The following is a 17,318-nucleotide window of genomic DNA, read 5'->3' as shown; positions in this document are numbered from 1 at the left end:
CCTGGGTCAGCCTTCTTGTACCATGCGGGAAATGAGTTAGAAGGACTCACAGAAAAATAGCAGGGTTCTCTCACAAAATGTGCCAAATTTCCTCTTAGGAAACAGAGCATAGACTCATCTTGCCTAGACAAAGCTGGTTTTAGAAACCAGTGAACACCCCAAAATCTGGTACTGAGTGTTCCTTTCTCTCACTTTATCCATTTTTCTTTTCTGTTTGGCTAACCCATCGGTAGGCAAACTAAGGCCCGGGGGCCAGATCCGGCCTAATCGCCTTCTCTCTCAGTCTCAGTCTCAGTCAGTTTTATTGCACATAGCCAAAGGCTGCCGCAATGTACACAGAATTATTTGACAATTAAAAGAAAATTACTTCACCCAGGGAAGTAATTTTTCCTTTTTTACTTCTCTACTTTTTAACTTACTGAGATTCTAACAGCACCTTCTTGTCTATGCCTTCTCAATCCGGCCCGCAGGTGGTCCAGCAATCTGCGTGTTTCTACCTGAGTAGGATGTGTGCTTTTATTTAAAATGCATCTCTGTGTTATTTGTGGGGCATAGGCATTTGTTCATTCCCCCCCCCCCAAAAAAAAATATAGTCTGGCCCTCCAAAGGTCTGAGGGACAGTGGGCTAACCTGTTCAAGGTCCTTCTTATCTTGCCCAACCCCTTTTGTTTACGGAATGCCCATCACAGGCATGCTCTCTCTCTCTCACTTGGCAACTGTGCCACGATTAGGTCACTACCAACGGGCAAAGCTATTGAAAAATAATATAGTACATGTTAATTAATGGAGACAGCAAAGCGAAAGAGCAGAATAAAGCTAGGTCAGCCCAATAAAAGCCCTTTGTTTTATGCAGTTCCATTCCAGCCACCAAATGATTCTGGTCCCTTCCACCCAGCCTATCATGACAATCGCTTTTCATTAAAAAAGAACTATGTGCTTCCTTTGCCAAGGCCCTCTGAAACCCAAAAAAGTTATTTGATTTGCTCTCAGTCCTGCCATCAGCATCCCTCTAGAAGGGAAGTAAACACAGGAGGAGGTTCTTCAAGCACTGCCAGGGTCCTCAAGCTCGGTTGCTGGCTGGCCACACTCTTCCGTCCTCAGAACCTTCCCAGCTCAGGGAAGTAAACACAGACATGTGACACACCAGCCACAATGTTAGCAACAGAGGAGCGATTTGCTAACAACACACACCAAGAGTGGCCACTCCAAAGGATTCCAACTTGTGCACTGCTAATGGCAGGGACCTTTACAACATAGACACACACTAATTTCTGTGCCTGAGGAAACTGCGAGAAAGTACAGCCAGGGGTAGCTCAGGAGGGCAAGTCCCAGCCACAAACAAGGAGGCTCTCTGTTTAAGCCCTGGGGATCTACTCAGATCCCAGAACCCAGGTTATAGTCTTAGTTGAGACCAGACCAAGTGGCTACTGGTGAGACAAGGCAGAACTTGAGTAAGAACTTGTCCAGTGGACAGCTTTGCCATGGTGTCCTCTGGGCTGTTGTCCAACAGAAGCCACAGAAGACCTTTAAATATTTGCTTTAAAAATTCTTGTGCACACTGGAAAGGCACCTTCCACTCAGAAGCACAATCAAACCCCTTGTTTGAGTCACTGTAAGCTTCACCAGACCATAATCTATGGGTTCTTGTGCCAGAAGAAGAGTTTGGATTTGATATCCCGCCTTTCACTCCCTTTAAGGAGTCTCAAAGCGGCACACGTTCTCCTTTCCCTTCCTCCCCCACATGTGAGGTGAGTGGGGCTGAGAGACTCCAGAGAAGTGTGACTGGCCCAAGGTCACCCAGCAGCTGCAGGTGGAGGAGCGGAGACACAAACCTGGTTCCCCAGATTAGGAGTCTAACGCTCTTAACCACTACACTACACTGGCTCTCCAACATCCTGATGGATTGGGGCTCTCCTCTCTCCAAAGAGGGGTGACTTTGCATTGACCCACAGGGAAAATTCAGAAGAGCTTCTGGCTGGGCAACACAGGCAGGGAAAAAAAGGCTTATTGTGAGAAAAGCCCTGGATTTAGGGAGGGGGCAAAATTCTATTTAGTCTGCATTTAAAGACAAACTGGCCAAACTCCCATATTCCAAATCAAATGTGACTCAAATCACAACCATCCCTTGAAATGTGCATTTCTTAAAAAATATTCAAGTATAGTTCCTTAGTCAAGTAATGTGTCCAAAAGTGCAGATAAAAGCTGCACAGATTAGTGAAATGCATTGTGTTAGGCCGGGGAAATTGGTATGCATGAATGTGTATATTGGGCACAATTGCATACAGAATGTATTCAGATAAATTCACACTGAAATGCTGATGAACTTTCATGAGCTTCTTCTAAAAGAAAAGTTCAAATTGTTGCAAGAATGTGGAGAACTAAATTTAAGGTTGGAAAAATAAGAAATAGAGAGAAATGATTTGGATTGTGAGAGACTGTGGAATGCTCTAAACTACTTGACCCAAACCATATGAAAGTTTCCGTTGTATTAGTACAGCTGCTCTACTAAGGTAATGGAGACTCCGTGGTACAACATTTTTGTTTCTAGACTCAGTCTTGGGGAAAGAGTTTAGATCCTCCAGCTCAATGAATATCTTGAGGCATACAGCCACCACATGTTATTTATGCGACACATTAAATACCTGCTGGAACATGCAGGGTGTGAGGTCGGGAGCCACACCACCAAAAGAAGGCCCTGCAGTCAGCTGGCCAGAGCAGGCCATGTGAACCTACAGGAGCTTCTGGGTGAAACTCGCTAACTAGTCTGCTGGACAGGAGCCTGGTTACTCACCACACTCACCATCAGCAATGGGAATTTTAAAAACCCAGTAAATGGAGAACAATGAAAAATCTACATTTTTAACACTCCTCCTGTGAGTAAAAAGTCTGCTAAAGGGACAGCTTGAATGTGTAACCCATGACTGTGTCATGAAAGATTATCTTTAGACATCAAAATGTGCTATGGAAATTCTTCTACCAATGATGGGAAGTGTCAAGAGTCACCCCCAAAAACCCTCCAGGCAAAACATTTGAAAGAGTTGCACCCCAGTTTGTGGTTGGGGGGCACATAGATGCAAGGCTGAGTTGCACACTTCTGCTACAGGCTGTTTCTTGGTGGGTCCATGTTGTCCACATAAAGTGAGAGGACTGGTACAGATACAGGCTGGCACCTTCTGGTGGCAAAATGGCTCTCTCTCTCTCTCTCTCTCTCTCTCTCTCTCTTATCCTTTGCATTTCAGCTGGTAGCATTTGATTGCAAATTCCTTCCACAGGTTGATCACAAACTTTGTAAAATAAAATAAAAAATAAAATAAAAAGCCCAAGTCTGTGACGTATGTGAGAAACAAACACCCCCCCCCACCCACCCATACACCCCTTTTTCAGAATATCTATGCTGCAGTTGGGACTGTGGCCGGTGAAAAGGTTATATAATAACAATTTATTATTTATATGTCACCCATCTGACTAGGTTGCCGCAGCCACTCTGCCCCCCCCCCCAAGTAGTAAAAACACAATTTGCCCTTATCTGAAAGAGTCTGATGTTCAGGCTGCTCTTTAAGCCAGCAGTTCTTAACCACTGCAAGCAAAAGTCATCACAAAGGCAACCTAAGAACACGGAAATTTCCTCACCGTACAGAAGCAGTTGTACGAAGAGTTCAAGGTGCCCGCCCATAGCCAAGTTGCTGAGCAGTAGCTCCCCTAGACCTGCAGCAGTCTTCTATGTCACTGCTTTGCAATGTAACTACTCACCAGAATCCACATGATGCATTCCAGGTGCAGCAAGCAATCCTTGGTGCCCGCTTAGTTAGATACAGTTCTGTTCTCCACACTATCCCACTGAAAACAGCTAAAATACACCAACCCTCATGCACCTCTTAGCTAGGCTCAGGTTGGGGTGAATTTTCAGAAAAAGGAAATCCAGCCACTCTCACAAATGTTTGCCCACACACATCCTAGTTTCTAAGTCAGTGGATGGATTGGAATTTCTCTCAGAGGGAGATCAGATATACCAAGATGGGGCACAGAGAGGCAGTCTCTGGGATACGCTTTTGGCTTCAGTGCAACTACAAAAGTATGCCCCCGCCCTGATAACTTTCTCCAGCCTTCCTAAAAAGCTATGGGCCACCTGCAACCCTAAAGTAAGACAACCACCAACTTTTGCAAAGTGCTTGAACTGCCAGAGGCAACCCCGGTAACCTGGTGACGAGCTACTTGCAAGCCTCCTTTCACAGTCAACCCGTGCAGCTTGTGCCTGGAAAACAAGCAACCCCCTTCTACCAGCACAGCTTTAGGAGTGCCTGCAGTTCCATGGCTGCAATGTTTAGCTAGATGGATTAAAAACCCTTTCATTGACTAAAAATGTGCCCTCAATTACTCAATGTGATCTTTAAATCTATTTTTAATGCAATGGATTTTTAAAAAGAGAGGATGGAACAGCAGGCAGACGTGGCCTGTTTCCCTTTGCATTGTAAAAAAATGCCTCCAAGTTGTCAGCCTACTCCATCTTGGTTCCTGCCCTCCAAATGTTTTGGACTACAACTCCCAGACAACCATGCCGGCTGGTGCTAATGCAGGTTGCAGGCCAGAACATCTGAAGGGCATTAGGTGGGGGAAGGCTGCTCCAAGGGCATTCTATAAAACAGAACTATTGCTTTTACACATGTACATATTTAAGTGATTAAACTGACCACAACATTTTAATCAGGTGACAATTTTAATGTCACTTTACTCAAGGTTTCCTGTCTCCACTCCAACTGAGCAGAGGGCTAACAGAGTACTCATGCCCAGCCTCCTGTTCTCACAGTGGCCAACCAGATGCCCGTGGGAAACTGAGTGATACAGAACAGGCACATATTTCTTTTAAAAAGTTTACTGACCACACAGAAATGTAAAGGCAAAATCCACATATTGCTCCCCAGAAAGCACACCAAGACACACATACACACACAAAATCCAAGCACCATTTCCAAATACTCACTACTGGATAGGTTAACTTTGCCCACAAGGATCTGAACATGGCCCAATGCCTTCTTCTAGACCCGGTGAAGAACCCCTGTCCAATGTGGAGATGGCGTTAGGCAGAGCAATTTCCTGAGTGAGAGACACCTTCCCCTCCCCTAACGTTGCTGCTGCAGCAACAGATAAACAGTTCCTAGAACTGAGCAGGATCTATCCCAGCTGACCTCACCAGCCATGGCACTTATCTGGAAGATTTCCCACAGCATGAAGACACAGCATTTTTCTGTAGCTGATGACTCCTCTGTAGAGGCAGAGAGGAGACGGAGCCAGTGCAGCCACCAGCCCAACCCTCTGAACCCCAGCACATGAGTGGCTTGGGGTGGGGGGAAGGGCCAAGAAGGAAGCAGTCTAAAAAGTGTGCCTTGGAGCCCTGACCGGGTGCTGGGACACCATTGTGGGTACATGGGAAGCTCTCTTATACCAAGCCAGATCTTCGGTGCCTCTAGCCTGTTCTATTTGCACTGCCCGGGGGTGGTTCTCCAGGCAAGGGACCTTGTCAGCCCCATCCAGAGAAGCTGAGGATTGACCCTGCGTCCTTCTGCGTGCACAGCACATGCTCTGCCAATGAGCCACTCTCCTTCCTTTGCCTAAACTCCAAACTTAAGCCATCCAGTTGAATATCCCTTGTCTCTGAAATCCAGCAGAGGACACAGAAACATCACTGGGTCTAGGAAATATTGACAAGGAATATTGACTTTTTTCATGGGTTCCCCCTCCACAAAGTCTTACAAATGTCATTTTAAGAAGGTGTCTAGACTTCTCCCTGCTAGAACTCTTTAGCTGGAAACCACAACAGTTAAACATGACAGAGTCTGACTTACATGTGTATTTTGGACATGCTAGAAAGAGTTTGGATTTGGATTTTATTTCCCGCTTTATCACTACCCTAAGGAGTCTCAAAGCGGCTAACATTCTCCTTTCCCTTCCTCCCCCACAACAAACACTCTGTGAGGTGAGTGGGGCTGAGAGACTTCAAAGAAGTGTGACTGGCCCAAGGTCACCCAGCAGCTGCAGGTGGAGGAGCGGAGACGTGAACCCAGTTCACCAGATTATGGGAATACCGCTCTTAACCACTACACCACACTGGCTCTCAAAGAGTTCTGATAGTAGCACAGCTCATTTAAACAAGGCTCATTTAAAGTTGTTATTATTATTACTACTATTTATTACACATCCTTCACCCCCAGGTCCCAAGGCTTGTTTACAATAATTAAAACACAAATGCAGCACCACCCCAAATCACCAGTCCTACTAAGAGGAGATGCATTGAAACTAATGAACATGGCTAACAGGTTCATTAATTTTAGTGAGTCTACTCTGAGCAGAAGTTACTTGGATCCAACCCTCAGGCTCCAGTCTGGTCTACACAAGTGAGGTGACAAAACATTCCTGGACTGTCCCATTTCAGACTGCAGGGGATGTACTATAGATAGACACAGACACAGACACAGACACAGACACAGACACAGACACAGACACACACACACACACACACACACACACACACAACTTTGCATGTGGAAAACATCTCCAACCTTTTGCTTAATAAGCTGGTTTGCTGTGCAGAGTGAGTTTATTTGGGAAGAGTGGGAAGAGCTCAGATATGCAGCTGCCTCTCCTACTAATGGCAGCCTGCAATGGTACAATCCAGGAGCACAGTTTTACCCCCACCCCCTCTGTAGTGTGACCAGGATTTCAGAGAGTTCCCCATCAATAGTGCAATCACCAAGAACATACACACGCCTGCTCTCGTGGTATGTAGGTGGATGTGACAGAACAGCAAATGTTATGGACTATTGCTAAAAACCACAAAGGGATGAACAGGAGATGAGACCTTAGCGATCCTTGAGACTTACTTGGTCATTAGCAAACTAGGACAGTTGCAGGTTTGGGAACACACACAAGCCAAAGAGATGCAAAACTCTGACAGCTTGCAACAGGCCAGTCTCTCTCATCTCCATGCACTAGGAGAACTGGCAGATGTGATCTCAGAACCACTGGCAGTCATCTTTGAGAATTCCTGGAGAACAGGCAAAGTCCCGGCAGACTGGAGGAGGGCAAATGTTGTCCCTATTTTCAAAAAGGGGAAAAGAGAGGACCCAAATAATTACCGCCCAGTCAGTCTGACATCAATAGCAGGGAAGATTCTGGAGCAGATCATTAAGCAAACAGTCTGTGAGCACCTAGAAAGGAATGCTGTGATCACCAATAGTCAGCATGGATTTCTGAAAAATAAGTCATGTCAGACTAACCTGATCTCGTTTTTTGACAGAATTACAAGCCTGGTAGATGAAGGGAACGCAGTGGATGTAGCCTACCTTGATTTCAGCAAGGCATTTGACAAGGTGCCCCATGATATTCTTGTAAAGAAGCTGGTAAAATGCGGTCTTGACTATGCTACCACTCAGTGGATTTGTAACTGGCTGACTGACCGAACCCAAAGGGTGCTCATCAATGGTTCCTCTTCATCCTGGAGAAGAGTGACTAGTGGGGTGCCACAGGGTTCTGTCTTGGGCCCGGTCTTATTCAACATCTTTATCAACGACTTGGATGATGGACTCAAGGGCATCCTGATCAAATTTGCAGATGACACCAAACTGGGAGGGGTGGCTAACACCCCAGAGGACAGGATCACACTTCAAAACGACCTTGACAGATTAGAGAACTGGGCAAAAGCAAACAAGATGAATTTTAACAGGGAGAAATGTAAAGTATTGCACTTGGGCAAAAAAATGAGAGGCACAAATACAAGATGGGTGACACCTGGCTTGAGAGCAGTACATGTGAAAAGGATCTAGGAGTCTTGGTTGACCACAAACTTGACATGAGCCAACAGTGTGACGCGGCAGCTAAAAAAGCCAATGCAATTCTGGGCTGCATCAATAGGAGTATAGCATCTAGATCAAGGGAAGTAATAGTGCCACTGTATTCTGCTCTGGTCAGACCACACCTGGAGTACTGTGTCCAGTTCTGGGCACCACAATTCAAGAAGGACACTGACAAACTGGAACGTGTCCAGAGGAGGGCAACCAAAATGGTCAAAGGCCTGGAAACGATGCCTTATGAGGAACGGCTAAGGGAGCTGGGCATGTTTAGCCTGGAGAAGAGAAGGTTAAGGGGTGATATGATAGCCATGTTCAAATATATAAAAGGATGTCACATAGAGGAGGGAGAAAGGTTGTTTTCTGCTGCTCCAGAGAAGCGGACACGGAGCAATGGATCCAAACTACAAGAAAGAAGATTCCACCTAAACATTAGGAAGAATTTCCTGACAGTAAGAGCTGTTCGACAGTGGAATTTGCTGCCAAGGAGTGTGGTGGAGTCTCCTTTGGAGGTCTTTAAGCAGAGGCTTGACATCCATATGTCAGGAGTGCTCTGATGGTGTTTCCTGCTTGGCAGGGGGTTGGACTCGATGGCCCTTGTGGTCTCTTCCAACTCTATGATTCTATGATTCTATGATTCTATGAGAACAAGTCCTGCTGCTATATTAAAGCAGTGCAGGAGATGCAAGCAGAGCTCATTTTTCTCAACACCTAACTAAACATCCCACCTACTCTTGTGCCATGTAGCTGAATGCTCTCACTGCTAATAATACCAAGGTTGCTATGCAACCAGAAGGCTGCCTGAATAATCTAAGTTACGTATTTCTCTCCCACAGCATCCTGCAAGTGACATCACTTTTGTGGAGCCATGAACATTTAGTATCAACAAACATTTTGCTTGTTGTATGCAGCAGTGGTGGTATTCCTTATGATTTTGTGGCCTATCTTGCAAAAGGTTTAGACTGGATGCCACAAACATAAAATCAGAAGAGATATAATAGAGAAATGAAATCAACCCTATCAACAAAGCTCAAAACTGAAAGGGCTCAAAGGAGAGAAAGCAGTAAGGCCAGCAAAGCACACACTCACTTGCACTTACGTTTCGCAGACAGAAAAGTCCTTCTTCACACAGCGCATAAACTATGGAACTCTCTCCCACAGGAAATGGCTTTAAAAGAGGACTAGACAAATTCATGAAAGAGAGGGCTTTCAATGGATACTAGCCAGGATGGCTATGTTCCTGTTGCAGGAAACCACAGGAGGGAGAGAATGCTTGTGCTTATACCCTGCTTATGGGGTTTCCACTGAGGCATCTGGTTGGCTACTGTCAAAGCAGCATGGTGGACTGGATGGGCTGCTGGACGGATCCAGAGGGCTCCTTTTTTGTTCAAAATGCTGCTGGTGGGGCACTCAAAGTGCAGTCCATCTGAGCGAGAAGGGGAAGGGCCAGGTGAAAAGGAAGGGTTAAAATTCATATGGTATGAAGTCAAGGAGGTGGAGTGGAGTGCACCTGATGGGATAGGCCTCATGGCAAATGGAGAAGGCTGACATTTCAAGGTATTCAGGAAGCCATCACCAGGTGGCTGGCAGAAGCAGAATGATGCAGAATCCTCATCTGCAATGAATACCAGGTTGGTGCACTCTTTTCACAGGTTCAGAGGCACCCGATGGCATCAAAGTGCTGCTCCAAAGGTTCACATGGAAACAAAGGTGTCTGCATACCTGATTCTGCAGTACAAGACTGCCAACCTCAGGCTTGTAAAGGTCACCTCACCAAGCGGGTGGCAGGCCTGCAAAGAGATGGTGTTTGCTTTAAGATCAGAGGAAGCTTTATGAAATGATGAAGCAGGAACTGGGAGGACAGGGCAGTTCAATTTGGTAAAATTAAAAGCAAGTGTGCTCTCTGAATGCATTGAGAAGCTGGAATTAGAACTGGAAATTTTATTATCTAACCTGACACAAGCATTCCCTGGGCTGATGTTTAGAAGCAAGTAACCAGATGGCTTAACATATGGGTCTGAAAGCTTGCAGCTGGAGGAAGACCCAGATTATCCCTGACCACAGATGGCTTACTTGAATACCAAGATCTTGCACACTACTTCCTGGAGACGCTCAGGCCTTTTCAGACCTCTCTTGTCTAGCCTGCCCTGGCAAGAAACAGCTGGAATTTGAGATAAAGATGGCAGCAGCTGATTTGCATGCAAAACCAGGCTGAACAGGCAGCAGGAAGATGACCTCTAGTCTAGGAGTGGCATTCAAGTAAGCTTCACTAAATGTAAAACTTAGTCTCATCCATTCATTTCAACGTTTCTACTCTGAGTAAAACTTACTTAAGTACCACACTAGGTTTCTTCCTGATATGCTGGTTTTCCCAAGAGAAAATCTCTTCCTGCAGTCTGATGCCGTATGGTCCGCAAGTCTTTACCAGCTCGCCTGCTATGTGTGTGTCAGCTAGGCATGAGATCCAGTGGAATGGGGAAGTCCAGCATAAGCACATATCAGCCAGTTGCTGCGCATACTCCCTCGGGCCAGCCCAAAGAACAGCCCCTAAGGCCTTTCTGGAGAACACAAACACAGTTCTCTCCTCCAAATTCCTTGGCAGTCAAACACTAGCCACTCATTGTTTGTCACAGACTGGGTTTACACTACGGCGTAAAACATTAGTTAACATCTCCAAGAATGTTCCTTAACCAAAAAGGGGGTGGGGATGATGTACTGTTATGAAGGCTGGTAATGTCGTTTAAAAGGAGAATGTAGGATAAAGCATGACTAAAACAAATTGTCCAAGGTCACCATGAATGGCAAGTCCATTTTTCTGCCTGGCGCTAATTTCCCAGCTGTAAGCACAGCTTCCCTGCACCTTTCCTACCAGCCCCTCAAAAAATCCGTGACACTCCCTCTGCATCCTTCCAAAGGCATAAGATACTTCTTGGGGCAGGTAGGAGTCTCACATTCACACCTTGCGTACTGATCAGCCCTCCACTTAACTGCTCTAAACCTCAGTTCTCCCATCTGAAAAGTGAGGATATACTACCAAAATCACCAACCCATAAAAATGGCTCCACTTTGTGCAAGTTAGAAAGTGACATTGCCAACAGTCAAAGCTGATCTGGAATGGCTCTTGTAAGCGCTAACAAGGAGTTGATTGCCAAATAGTTCCTGATGTAAAATCCAGCGTTAGTCTTGGTTGTATTTAAAAGACTTATAGCAGGCTTCCTCAACCTCGGCCCTCCAGATGTTTTTGGCTTACAACTTCCATGATCCCTAGCTAGCAGGACCAGTGGTCAGGGATGATGGGAATTGTAGTCTCAAAACATCTGGAGGGCTGAGGTTGAGGAAGCCTAACTTAGAGGCTCATGGAAAGCTCCTTTAACGCTGTAGTGGTTCATGTTAAATTTTCTTCTACAAAGCTAACTTTTCTCCAATGAGAGAAAATATTTGATTTTTACATTTCCTGCAAGAATATTGTAGCACATACTTGAGAAAGAATCTGTGCAGCTCTCAAGAGATCAGCAGAAAATCTGACAATGATGAAAACAAAATTTTTATCTGCTTTTAAATTTTGTCAATTTATAAACAAAAAACCCAGAAATTGTTCTAGTGAGGAATGCTGAGCTGAGAAGGGTAAAACTAGCATTCATGTGGCAGGCAACCAGCAAATTGCTATTATTTGACCTACAGAGCACCTTAACTGGTAAACATTTTCCACCCCTTCCTTTGGTTTATCCTTGAAATCAAATGGGCAATAGCCTTTCATTACCATTAGGTACTCAAGAATGCTTATGGAGCTGAAATATAGACAATACAGTGGTGCCTCGCAAGACGAAATTAATCCGTTCCGCGAGCCTCTTCGTCTAGCGGTTTTTTCATCTTGCGAAGCAACCCTATTAGCGGCTTAGCGGATTAGCGCTATTAGCGGTTTAGCGGCTATTAAAGGCTTAGCGGATTAGCGGCTAAAAGGCTATTAGCGGCTATTAAAGGCTTAGCGGATTAGCGGCTAAAAGGCTATTAGCGGATTAGCGGATTAGAAAAAGGGGGGGAGCGGAAAAAAAATCGGAACACTCGCAAGACGTTTTCGTCTTGCAAAGCAAGCCCATAGGGGAAATCGTCTTGCGAAGCAGCTCAAAAATGGAAACCCCTTTCATCTAGCGGGTTTTCCGTCTTGCGAGGCATTCGTCTTGCGGGGCACCACTTATCAACCAAACCAGCACCACGTATCAGGAAAACAGCAGCTGGAGAACAATAACAAAACATTACAACCAGGACAGAGAACATAAGAAGGATGTCCACCAGCTTCCTAACCCTTGTGAGGGAGTGGGGACCAGGTGGGCTTCTCTAGGAGGTGAGTTTCCAAAGGAATGGCACCATCAGCAAGGAAACCTGGCTGCCTCCTCACCTCTTTGGTAAAGAGAGCAAAGAGGGGAAACCTACTCGCATACCAACTGCAAGTGCCATAGTATCTGGAAGAGAGAGGGTGCCTGAAACAGCAGCAGCTGTTTCATGAAAGCACAAAAGATTAGGCATGTCTACCATTTCAGCTGACCTACTAACATTTACCATCACTTCTGATAAAGTGCCCAAATGATCCCCAATCCTCCCTGCCTGGTAGCTGAGATGTGACCTGCCAAGTGCCACAGACCTGGCTGGCATCTGAAAGATTTGTTGATTCTGCTTAGCTGAATAAAGCACTGCTGGGTCACTGCCACAAGAGCTATACGTGGAACACCTGAAAGATTTCATAGAAACAGCAGCAGCTGCCTTATATGGACTCGGACCCTTGTGTGCCTCTAGCTCAGTGCTATCTACATAGACTGGCAGCAGCTGTCCTGGGTTTCAGGCTGGGATTTTTCCCAGTCCTACCTGGAGATGTCTGGGATTGAACTGGGGATCTGCATGCAAAACAGGTTTCTGCCAATGAGCTACAGCCCTTGCCCCAAAGGGAAGCTCTTCAAACTTGTTACCCTTAATCCACAGCACCACACTGCCTCTCAGAATGTTGCTCTGAGTTACCCACAATGTGCAAAGGCAACAATTATTATTCTATTCAGAATTTTGGGTTAAAAAAAAAGATGTAGCGCCAGCATGTCTATGGAATCAAGTTCTTACAGCTGTCTGATGTTTCCCTTTGCATGTACCAAGGAGTAATTAGTTTTAAATACCATTTGCTTCTGGATTTGCTTCTCAGGAGGCTTCCTTCTTCTTTTAGAATAATTAGGACTACCTTTCAATAAAGTGACTTGCAACATATAAACATGCATCCCAAATGAACAGAAGTGCAGTAAAAACATTCCAAAGGCTTCTCCTTCACGGGCTGATTCTTCTGCCCCCAAAGTGATGCCACCTGCACCAGCAGCCGAATGAGGGCGGAGCACGCTGAGTGGCCCCTGGTAGTGGGGGGAGCGGGAGAGGAGCACTGTATGTGGAATGGAGTATTTTGGGGAAAGACCTGGCTGGCTGGAACCTTGAGCAGCAGCACTCCACGCTGCAATCTTGTGCTACACTAAAGATTGCTAAAGATAAAAGGGAACCCTGTGGTTTAACTCAAATCATTTTGGGTCCCATTTGTCAGGTTGGTTTAGCACAATTATTCCACTTAACTCTGACGTGTCAGATTGAAACTTGATACACACATTCAGAAACAATTCTACATTCTAAACACCAAGCCCCAGCTCAACTCCTGCAACCATTTTCAAGGGGAAGATAGAATCATAGAATTGTGGGGCTGGAAGGGACCCCAAGGGCTATCTAGTCCAACCCCCTGCACTGCAGAAATCAGTAACATGATGTGGACGCAATGGGGTATGGAGATGTTGGCAGACAAGCAGGTGCACATGTACAGGGCACAAGGATAGATTTCAACCCATTTTCAAGAGCAAACAAGGTCTCTGACTGCGCTATGTTAGGGTAAGTTATCTAGGAATATTGCCTATTAACACACCAACTTCGTTTTAACTTGGTGAGACGTGGTTTCAAGAAGGCACCATCTGAAAACTGGAGATGGGAAGAATACAGTAAACAGAAGAAGCCTTTTTCTTAGAGGCCAAGCCTCTTCTGCAAGCAAATTCCACAGCCTATTAAAGAGGTTATCAAGTGGAAAACTATGAACTGCTTGGGTGCCGGTTCTAGTCCCCTTGTTTATTAAATTCAGTTGATTTGTGTTGTCACTGTGTACGATAGGGTTGCCAAACATATGACAACCCATGTCGGCAGTGTTGTTTTTGGCAATTTCCCTTTAAAATAGCTCCAAAACTTCATTTATTTTTGGTGAATTTGCCAAAAAAGCAGAAGAGAAAAACCAACCAGTGCTCTGCACCCTCCCACCAGCTTTATGGGCTTTCATTTTACATAATTGTAAAAAGAGCTCTGCACTAGCCTGGCCCACTAAGTGACCTAGCTGCCAATCAGGGACTCAAAAGAAAGACAAGATGTACACCATGGAATAATACACAGGAAGTGGAGTGCCTGGGCCTGACATTGACAGCCCTTCCCTGTACTCAAGTCTGCAAAATCATGGAAGTCCAGACCAAAAGTAATCCCCAAATGTAGGTCATTTATGTCTTTGGACAGGAGTAAAGGGGTAAAATGCCAACATCCATCTTGCCCCTTGACGAAGCTTAAAGCCAAATTCGGAGAACGCTGCTGCTGCTGCTGGTGGTGCCTTAAGTGAGGCTCCCATAGTTTGTTTACCCAATTAGACTCTCAACGTGAACTTCCTTCTGGAGGAGCCATCTGTAGGCGCTTGCCACAATGAGCACCAAGACAAAGTGAGGACCACGAGCCCTGCTTAAGGTCAGGAAGCTCCAGAGTCCAATTCTGATCAGAGATCCAAGCTTGAAATATAGGCAGGATCATCTGAAGCAAAGAGACAGATTCTTGACTAAACAGACTCATTTTGTGATAAAGGCCTGTTTCTTTAAAGCCCTTCAGTGCAACCATGGGGGTGGGGGTTACAAAAGAAACTTTCTCCCTGTTTGTCAAAATGTGGCCTCTGGTCAGGTCCAAAACAAGTCAGGAAGTCACACCATGTCAGGAACCAGGAGTTCCTGGAGACAGGAGGAGAAAGGATCTGGGGGACAAAAAGAAAACAATGACATAAATCCAGCTGACAAGTGAAGCAGTCACTGCCCCAAAACTCTACTGCTACAGCCTCTGCTTTTCAGGGTTGAGAGTGGCCAACCAATATGACAGCCAGCCATCAGAAGCAGGAGTCTGTGCCTTAGCTACCAAGCGTCTGGTCTGTCCTTTTGGAATTCAATCTCTGACATCTTCCCAGGAGGGCTGAGAAAGACTTTGCCTGAAATTCTGGAAAGCCAACCCCAGTCAGTATAGACTAGTTCTGCCATGACTCTCCCACATTGGCAGAAGCCATCATTTTTGTACATGTTCAAGGCTACATGGAGATCACAAACCAAGGCTGCTCCCCTTCATGGGAGCCCCAGTCTAAGGGCAGATCCTCACCATGTATTTAAACCACACCCAACACACATTTTAAAGTACATGTCACCCACCAAAGAGTTCTGGGAGATGTAGTTTCCCTTTACAGAGCTGCAATGCCCAGTACTCACAACAAACTACAGCTCCCAGGCTTCTATGGGGTGTAGTCATGCACTTTAAATGTATGTTAGATGTGACTTGAAAGCATGGTGTGGATCTGCCTTGTGGTCTTGGCTAGCTGTGCCAAGAGTCTTGGTTGGTACAGGGCAACTTCCTAAGTATCATACCACATTCATTTCTGTACTACAAACTTCTATCAGCTGTGCACCAGTGCAATTTTTCACGACCTCCTCTAAAGAACCCTGGAACAATAACTAGTGCAGTTGCAAAACTACACATGTTTAAGCAGTTCTTGTTCATTCTGAACAGGGCTGACACAGCACAATATCCTTCCTTACAGAAAAGAGGCATAACCCTTGGGAACTTTAGGTTAAGAATTATATGGCACAGAGAAAATTAAAAGTCTCAACCATGGCAGGTTCAATGTGGAGACCATGTGCTTGACCTCACCTTCTGGACATAGTTTTTCAGCATGACCAGATATTTGCTGAAATTAATCAAATTTACTTCTGATAACTGTTGGTGCCATGCCAACAACCGCCCAGATAGAGTAGATTTCTGGCACCAAATTGCTCTGCAACCTGGATCAGCCATAAACAAATCATTCAACCCAGGTGTCACTTTTAATCTCTACAATTCTGATCAACACCACTTAAGGTACATTCCCCTCCCGCAACCAGCTTTGTTATTCAAACAACCTGCCTTTGCCTACCTCTTACACAATAATGTCTTTTTAGTTTCTCTGGCAGGCCCAGCCAAAGAGTAAACAAAGAACAGCTCAGGCCATGGAGGAAGTTTAACTCTTCGCTCTCAAAACACTCTAGCATGAGGCTGCAGAAGCCACCCTTCTGCTGTGTTGTAGATACCAACATGTAAAATCTGAAGCAGTGTCATTAGAGGTAACAAGTGTGGTAGCTGTGACCCTGGTACCTCACTTCTGGATGGAATAAACCGTCTGGACATCCCACAGGGCCTTCTGGAGAAGGTGGGTTCAAGGCAATGAAACATGAAGGGTGAAACTGCTGGGTCTAAGCCTAGCTGGAGCAGGGGGAAGTCAGCCAGCTGGAAGAATATTCCCCCTAGGAACCGGCCAAAGAGTTGAAAAGGCAAGACCTATCCTGCCGAGTCTGAAATTTGGGGAGCCTTTCTGAGAAACCTTCCTGGGACATTGGAGAACCTGAAGATGCCAATGGGCAAGAGAGAGCTTGGCATTCCACACAAACCAAAGAACCCATTTTTAAAATTATACTCCCAGCCCACTCTTGCTTCAGCAAAGTCAGAGCACTCGCAAACTTACACTTCCCCCTATCTACACTTTCCTCAAAGTAATAAGAAATGTCCTTGCAGCATATTCTCAACGTTGGAGGTAAATTCCCTCTCAAGGCTGAATTGGCTAAGTTTAGAATCACAGCAGCCTTTCCTGGCATTATGCTGGAACTGAACAAGGCCGCAAACAATGATTTCTTCAGGAAGCCCTTGTGTGTGTGTGTGCACTATGCAACTGCAAGTCCACATGGTCCTGTTCACACTCACCCCCCCACCCCCCATTGACCTTTAAGGGAAGCTGAGCATGAGTGAACAAGAAACCTTTTACATGGCTCCCCAGCAGGGACTTAGCCCACGACCACAGACAGGCACCCAGGTGTTACGTTATCAACTGAGAGAACAAAAAGGCCAAACACAGCTCTTTTGTGTTTTGCCACAGGGCCCTCAGAAAGGGTGGCCGAGGGAGCATGTTGATCTTGGACCCAGGGTCAGTCAGGGACTTAATGGGAGGAAGGGTGAGTCAGGCTTCACCCCAAATACCATTTCCTAAGCTCCGGTTCAAAGTCCTCATAAGAGGAAACACCCTTGAGCATTTGCAGAGTGTTTCCAGCTGTTCCTTCCTTGCCTCCCCTTCAAAGTTTAGAATTAGGGAAGCAA

At 45.7% G+C, this 17,318-nt stretch overlaps 1 protein-coding gene and 1 long non-coding RNA gene across 16 annotated transcripts in view; both read right to left on the bottom strand.

Moving 5' to 3' along the window:
• Positions 1-17,318, bottom strand: part of KIAA1671 — a 128,709-nt gene that overhangs the window by 30,183 nt on the left and 81,208 nt on the right. The gene's annotated exons all lie outside the window — the stretch shown is intronic.
• On the bottom strand, positions 9,514-16,868 carry LOC310691286. The gene is made up of 3 exons (XR_014518450.1): positions 13,720-16,868; positions 13,060-13,599; positions 9,514-11,516 (listed from the first exon to the last, which is right to left on the bottom strand). It is a non-coding gene; the product is annotated as an uncharacterized lncRNA (long non-coding RNA).

The sequence above is a fragment of the Podarcis liolepis genome (assembly GCF_965112155.1).
Source record: "Podarcis liolepis genome assembly, chromosome: 13".
Classification (NCBI taxonomy): domain Eukaryota; kingdom Metazoa; phylum Chordata; class Lepidosauria; order Squamata; family Lacertidae; genus Podarcis; species Podarcis liolepis.
Note: the sequence above shows the minus strand (reverse complement) of the source record. Positions and strands in the feature narration are given on the sequence as shown.